This window comes from Carcharodon carcharias, chromosome Y (assembly GCF_017639515.1).
Source record: "Carcharodon carcharias isolate sCarCar2 chromosome Y, sCarCar2.pri, whole genome shotgun sequence".
Lineage (NCBI taxonomy): Eukaryota > Metazoa > Chordata > Chondrichthyes > Lamniformes > Lamnidae > Carcharodon > Carcharodon carcharias.
The window spans coordinates 2648073-2654732 of record NC_054508.1 but is presented as its reverse complement, the minus strand read 5'-3'; positions in this window follow the sequence as shown (position 1 = coordinate 2654732).

The following is a 6660-nucleotide window of genomic DNA, read 5'->3' as shown; positions in this document are numbered from 1 at the left end:
GTGCCGTGTCCTCCAGGCCAATAGAGCGTCGCTCTCTCCACTCAGACTTGTCTGTGTGGTGATGTGCAGAGTCCACATGGCGGGTAGGGCGGCGTTCTCCACACTGAAACATGTCTGGGTGGTGATGTGCTCTGTCCTCCACGCCGGTTGGACGGTGCACTCACTGCAGATCCCTCCAAGCCGGTAGGGCAGCGCTCTCCCAGCGTGTCCTCCAGGCTGGAAGGGTGGTGCTTTCCCCCCGATCCCTCTCTGAGTGGTGATGTGCTGAGTGCTCAGGCCGGTAGGGCGGCGCTCTTCACACTGAGCCCTGTCTGTGTGGTGATGTGCTGAGTCCTCCAGGCCAGTAGGGCGGCGCTCTCTGCACTGAGCCCTGTCTGTGTGGTGATGTGCAGAGTCCTCCAGGCCGGTAGGGCGGCGCTCTCCACACTGAGCCCTGTCTGTGTGGTGATGTGCTGAGTCCTCCAGGCCGGTAGGGCGGCGCTCACCCAGCGTGTCCTCCAGGCCGGTAGGGCGGAGTTCACCCCGCTCAGACCTGTCTGAGTGGTGATGTGCTGAGTCCTCCAAGCCGGTAGGGCGGCACTCTCCCCACTGAGTCCTCTCTGAGTGGTGATGTGCTGAGTCCTGCAGGAAAGTAGGGCGGCGCTCTCCCCACTGAGCCCTGTCTGTGTGGTGATGTGCTGAGTCCCCCAGGCCAGTAGGGCGGCGCTCTCTCCTCTGATTCCTCTCTGAGTGGTGATGAGTTGAGTCCGCCACGCCTGTAGGGCGGCGCTCTCCACACTAAGCCCTGTCTGTGTGGTGATGTGCTGAGTCCTCCAGGCCGGTAGGGCGACGCTCTCCCCGCTCAGAAATGTCTGAGTGGTGATGTGCTAAGTCCTCCAGGCCGGTAATGCGGCGCTCTCCCCACTGAGCCCTCTCTGATTGGTGAAGTGCTGAGTCCTCCAGTCCGGTAAGACGGCGCTCTACCTGCTCAGACCTGTCTGTGTGGTGATGTGCTGAGTCCTCCAGGCCAGTACAGCGGCGCTCTCCCACTTGAGCCCGGTCTGAGTGGTGATGTGCGGTGTCCTCCAGGCCGGTAGGGTGGCGCTCTCCCCGCTAAGACCTGACTTTGTGGTGATGTGCTGAGTCCTCCAGGCCAGTAGAGCGGCGCTCTCCCCCTTGAGCCCGGTCTGAGTGGTGATGTGCTGAGTCCTCCAGGCCAGTTGGGCGACGGTGTCCGCCCTGAGACCTCTCTGAGTGGTGATGTGCTGAGTCCTCCAGGCCGGTAGGGCAGCGCTCTCCCCGCTCAGAGCTGACTGTGTGGTGATGTGCTGAGTCCTCCAGGCCAGTAGAGCGGCGCTCTCCCCACTCAGACCTGTCTGTGTGGTGATGTGCTGAGTCCTCCAGGCCAGTAAGGCGGCGCTCTCCCCACTGAGCCTAGTCTGTGTGGTGATGTGCGATGTCCTCCAGGCTGGTAGGGCGGCGCTCTCCCCACTGAGCCTAGTCTGTGTGGTGATGTGCCGTGTCCACCAGGCCAATAGAGCGGCGCTCTCTCCACTCAGACTTGTCTGTGTGGTGATGTGCAGAGTCCACATGGCGGGTAGGGCGGCATTCTCCACACTGAAACATGTCTGTGTGGTGATGTGCTGAGTCCTCCAGGCCAGTAGAGCGGCGCTCTCCCCCTTGAGCCCGGTCTGAGTGGTGATGTGCGGTGTCCTCCAGGCCGGTAGGGTGGCGCTCTCCCCACTGAACCCTGTCTGAGTGGTGATGTGTTGAGTCCTCCAGGCCGGGAGGGCGGCGCACTCACCGCAGATCCCTCCGACCGGTAGGGCAGCGCTCTCCCAGCGTGTCCTCCAGGCCGGTAGGGTGGCGCTCTCCCCGCTCAGACCTGACTGAGTGGTGATGTGCTAAGTCCTCCAGGCCGGTAGGACGGCGCTCTCCCCGCTCAGACCTGTCTGAGTGGTGATGTGCTGAGTCCTCCAGGCCGGTAGGGCGGCGCTCTCCCCACTGAGTCCTCTCTGAGTGGTGATGTGCTGAGTCCTGCAGGAAAGTAGGGCGGCGCTCTCCCCACTGAGCCCTGTCTGTGTGGTGATGTGCTGAGTCCCCCAGGCCAGTAGGGTGGCGCTTTCCCCTCTGATTCCTCTCTGAGTGGTGATGTGTTGAGTCCGCTACGCCTGTAGGGCGGCGCTCTCCACACTAAGCCCTGTCTGTGTGGTGTTGTGCTGAGTCCTCCAGGCCGGTAGGGCGACGCTCTCCCCGCTCAGAAATGTCTGAGTGGTGATGTGCTAAGTCCTCCAGTCCGGTAATGCGGCGCTCTCCCCACTGAGCCCTCTCTGACTGGTGAAGTGCTGAGTCCTCCAGGCCGGTAGGGCGGCGCTCTCCGCACTGAGACTTGTCTCTGTGGTGATGTGCTGAGTCCTCCAGTCCGGTAAGACGGCGCTCTCCCTGCTCAGACCTCTCTGTGTGGTGATGTGCTGAGTCCTCCAGGCCAGTACAGCGGCGCTCTGCCACTTGAGCCCGGTCTGAGTGGTGATGTGCGGTGTCTTCCAGTCCAGTAGGGCGGCGCTCTCCCCGCTAAGTCCTGACTTTGTGGTGATCTCCTGAGTCCTCCAGGCCAGTAGAGTGGCGCTCTCCCCCTTGAGCCCGGTCTGAGTGGTGATGTGCGATGTCCTCCAGGCCGTTAGGGCGGCGCTCTCCCCACTGAGCCCTGTCTGAGTGGTGATGTGCTGAGTCCTCCAGGCCAGTTTGGCGACGGTGTCCGCCCTGAGACCTCTCTGAGTGGTGATGTGCTGAGTCCTCCAGGCCGGTAGGGCGGCGCTCTCCCCGCTCAGACCTGACTGTGTGGTGATGTGCTGGGGTCCTCCATGCCAGTAAGGCGGCGCTCTCCCCACTGAGCCTAGTCTGTGTGGTGATGCGCTGAGTCCTCCAGGCTGGTAGGGCGGCGCTCTCCCCACTGAGCCTAGTCTGTGTGGTGATGTGCCGTGTCCTCCAGGCCGATAGAGCGTCGCTCTCTCCACTCAGACGTGTCTGTGTGGTGATGTGCGGAGTCCACATGGCGGGTTGGGCGACATTCTCCACACTGAAACATGTCTGGGTGGTGATGTGCTCTGTCCTCCACGCCGGCTGGACGGCGCACTCACCGCAGATCCCTCCAAGCCGGTAGGGCAGTGCTCTCCCAGCGTGTCCTCCAGGCCGGAAGGGTGGTGCTTTCCACACTGATCCCTGTCTGTGTGGTGATGTGCAGAGTCCTCCAGGCCGGTAGGGCGGCGCTCTCCCCACTGAGCCTAGTCTGTGTGGTGATGTGCCGTGTCCTCCAGGCCGATAGAGCGTCGCTCTCTCCACTCAGACGTGTCTGTGTGGTGATGTGCGGAGTCCACATGGCGGGTTGGGCGACATTCTCCACACTGAAACATGTCTGGGTGGTGATGTGCTCTGTCCTCCACGCCGGCTGGACGGCGCACTCACCGCAGATCCCTCCAAGCCGGTAGGGCAGTGCTCTCCCAGCGTGTCCTCCAGGCCGGAAGGGTGGTGCTTTCCACACTGATCCCTGTCTGTGTGGTGATGTGCTGAGTGCTCCAGGCCGGTAGGGTGGCGCTCACCCCGCTCAGACCTGTCTGTGTGTTGATGTGCTGAGTCCTCCAGGCCAGTAGAGCGGCGCTCTCCCCCTTGAGCCCGGTCTGAGTGGTGATGTGCGGTGTCCTCCAGGCCGGTAGGGCGGCGCTCTCCCCACTGAACCCTGTCTGAGTGGTCATGTGCTGAGTCCTCCAGGCCGGTAGGGCGGCGCACTCACCGCAGATCCCTCCAACCGGTAGGACAGCGCTCTCCCAGCGTGTCCTCCAGGTCGGTAGGGCGGCACTCTCCCCGCTCAGAAATGTCTGAGTGGTGATGTGCTGCGTCCTCCAGGCCGGTAGGGCGACGCTCTCCGCACTGAGACTTGTCTGTGTGGTGATGTGCTGAGTCCTCCAGTCCGATAAAACGGCGCTCTCCCTGCTCAGACCTGTCTGTGTGGTGATGTGCTGAGTCCTCCAGGCCAGTACAGCGGCGCTCTCCCACTTGAGCCCCGTCTGAGTGGTGATGTGCTGAGTCCTCCAGGCCAGTAGTGCGGCGCTCTCCACACTCAGAGCTGTCAGTGTGGTGATGTGCTGAGTCCTCCAGGCCAGTAAGGCAGCGCTCTCCCCACTGAGCCTAGTCTGTGTGGTGATGTGCTGAGTCCTCCAGGCTGGTAGGACGGCGCTCTCCCCACTGAGCCCTGCCTGTGTGGTGATGTGCCGTGTCCTCCAGGCCAGTAAGGCAGCGCTCTCCCCACTGAGCCTAGTCTGTGTGGTGATGTGCCGTGTCCTCCAGGCCGATAGAGCGTCGCTCTCTCCACTCAGACTTGTCTGAGTGGTGATGTGCGGAGTCCACATGGCCGGTAGGGCGACACTCTCCCCGCTCAGAAATGTCTGAGTGGTGATGTGCTAAGACCTCCAGGCCGGTAGGGCGGCGCTCTCCCCACTTAGCCCTCTCAGAGTGGTGATGTGCTGAGTCCTCCATGCCAGTTGGGCGGCGCTCTCCCTGCTCAGACCTGTCTCTGTGGTGATGTGCTGAGTCGTCCAGGCCAGTAGAGCAACGTTCTCCACACTGAAACATGTCTGGGTGGTGATGTGCTGAGTCCTCCAGGCCGGTAGGGCTGCGGTCTCCCCACTGAACCCTGTCTGAGTGGTGATGTGCTGAGTCCTCAGGCCGGTAGGACGGCGCTCTCCCTCCTCAGTCCTGTCAGAGTGGTGATGTGCTGAGTCCTCCAGGCCGGTAGGGCGGCGCTATCCCCACCGAGCCTTGTCGGACTGATGTGCTGAGTCCTCCAGGCCGGTAGGGCGGCGCTCTCCCCACTCAAACCTGTCTGTGGGTGATGTTCTGAGTCCTCCAGTCCGGTAGGGCGGGGCACTCCCCGCTCAGACCTGTCTGTGTGGTGATGTGCTGAGTCCTCCAGTCCGGTAGGGAGGCGCACTCCCCGCTCAGACCTGTCTGTGTGGTGATGTGCTGAGTCCTCCAGTCCGGTAGGGAGGCGCAATCCCCGCTCAGACCTGTCTGTGTGGTGATTTGCGGTGTCTCCCGGTTCGGTCTCTTTGGCGTTTTTTAAACAGACTGCCTGGCAGCTGTGGGCCTTGGATATGTCGGTGTTGCTATGGCGGTGAAAAAAGCTTTTATTTAAAATAAAGCAGCCGGTAAGCTTGTGAAGAGGGTGTGGTGAAATCGGGCTTGGAACTGGAGTAGGATCTGTTCCCCAGGCCGGGAAAGGATGTCGGCTCTGGAGGAAAACAAAATGTCTGAGGTGTGAGGTTTGGCCTTTGTTACGGGGGTCGGGCTGGGAGAGGGAGAGGAGGACCAGTCATACCCCAGCGCCTCGAGGCCTGGCCTCGACCCCATACCCACCCACAGTCCGGTCTAGGCAACTCTCAGACTCACACCTGGGCCTGGTGCCAAGTCTTTAATAGGGGCTGTCACCCGCTTTCTGACATCCCCTGGCGCTTGGGAGTAATGGAGTGAGACTGAGCGGGAGAGGGAGATTGAGAGGAAGTGGGAAAGTGCGATGGGCTGCGAGAGTGAGACTGAGTGGTAGAGGGAAAGTGAGAGGGGCTGCGAGAGTGAGACTGTGTTGGAGAGGGAGATGGCGAGGGACTGGGAAAGTGAGAGGAGCTGCGAGAGTGAGACTGAATGGGAGATTGAGATTGAGTGGAAGTGGGAATGTGAGAGTGGCTGCGAGAGTGAGACTGATTGGGAGAGGGAGATTGAGAGGGATTGGGAAAGTGAGAGGGGCTGTGAGAGTGAGACTGAATGGGAGATTGAGATTGAGAGGAAGTGGGAATGGGAGAGGGGCTGCGAGAGTGAGGCTGGGTGGGAGAGGGAGATGGCGAGGGACTGGGAAAGTGAGAGTGGCTGCGAGAGTGAGACTGAGTGGGAGTGGGAGATTGAGAGGGAGTCGGAAAGTGAGAGGGGCTGCGAGAGTGAGACTGTGTTGGAGTGGGAGATTGAGAGGGAGTCGGAAAGTGAGAGGGGCTGCGAGAGTGAGACTGTGTTGGAGTGGGAGATTGAGAGGGAGTGGGAAAGTGAGAGGGGCTTTGAGACTGACTGGGAGAGGGAGATTGAGAGGGAGTTGGAAAGTGAGAGAAGCTGCGAGAGTGAGACTGAGTGGGAGAGGGAGATTGAGAAGGAGTTGGAAAGTGAGAGGGGCTGCGCGAGTGAGACTGAGTGGGAGAGGGAGATTGAGAGAGAGTGGGAATGTGAGAGTGGCTGCGAGAGTGAGACTGACTGGGAGAGGCAGATTGAGAGGAATGGGAAAGTGAGGGGTGCTGCGAGAGTGAGACTGAGCGGGAGAGAGAGATTGAGAGAGTGTGGAAAGTGAGAGAGGCTGCGAGAGTGAGACTGAATGGGAGAGGGAGATTGAGAGGACGTGGGAAAGTGAGATGGGCTGCGAGAGTGAGACTGAGTGGGAGAGGGCGATTGAGAGGAAGTGGGAAAGTGAGTGGGGCTCCGAGAGTGAGACTGAGTGGGAGAGGGAGATTGAGAGAGAGTGGGAAAGTGAGAGGAGCTGCGAGAGTCAGACTGGGTGGGGGAGGGAGATTGCGAGGGATTGGGAAAGTGAGATTGGCTGCGAGAGTGAGACTGAGTGGTAGAGTGAAAGTGAGAGTGGCTGTGAGAGTCAAA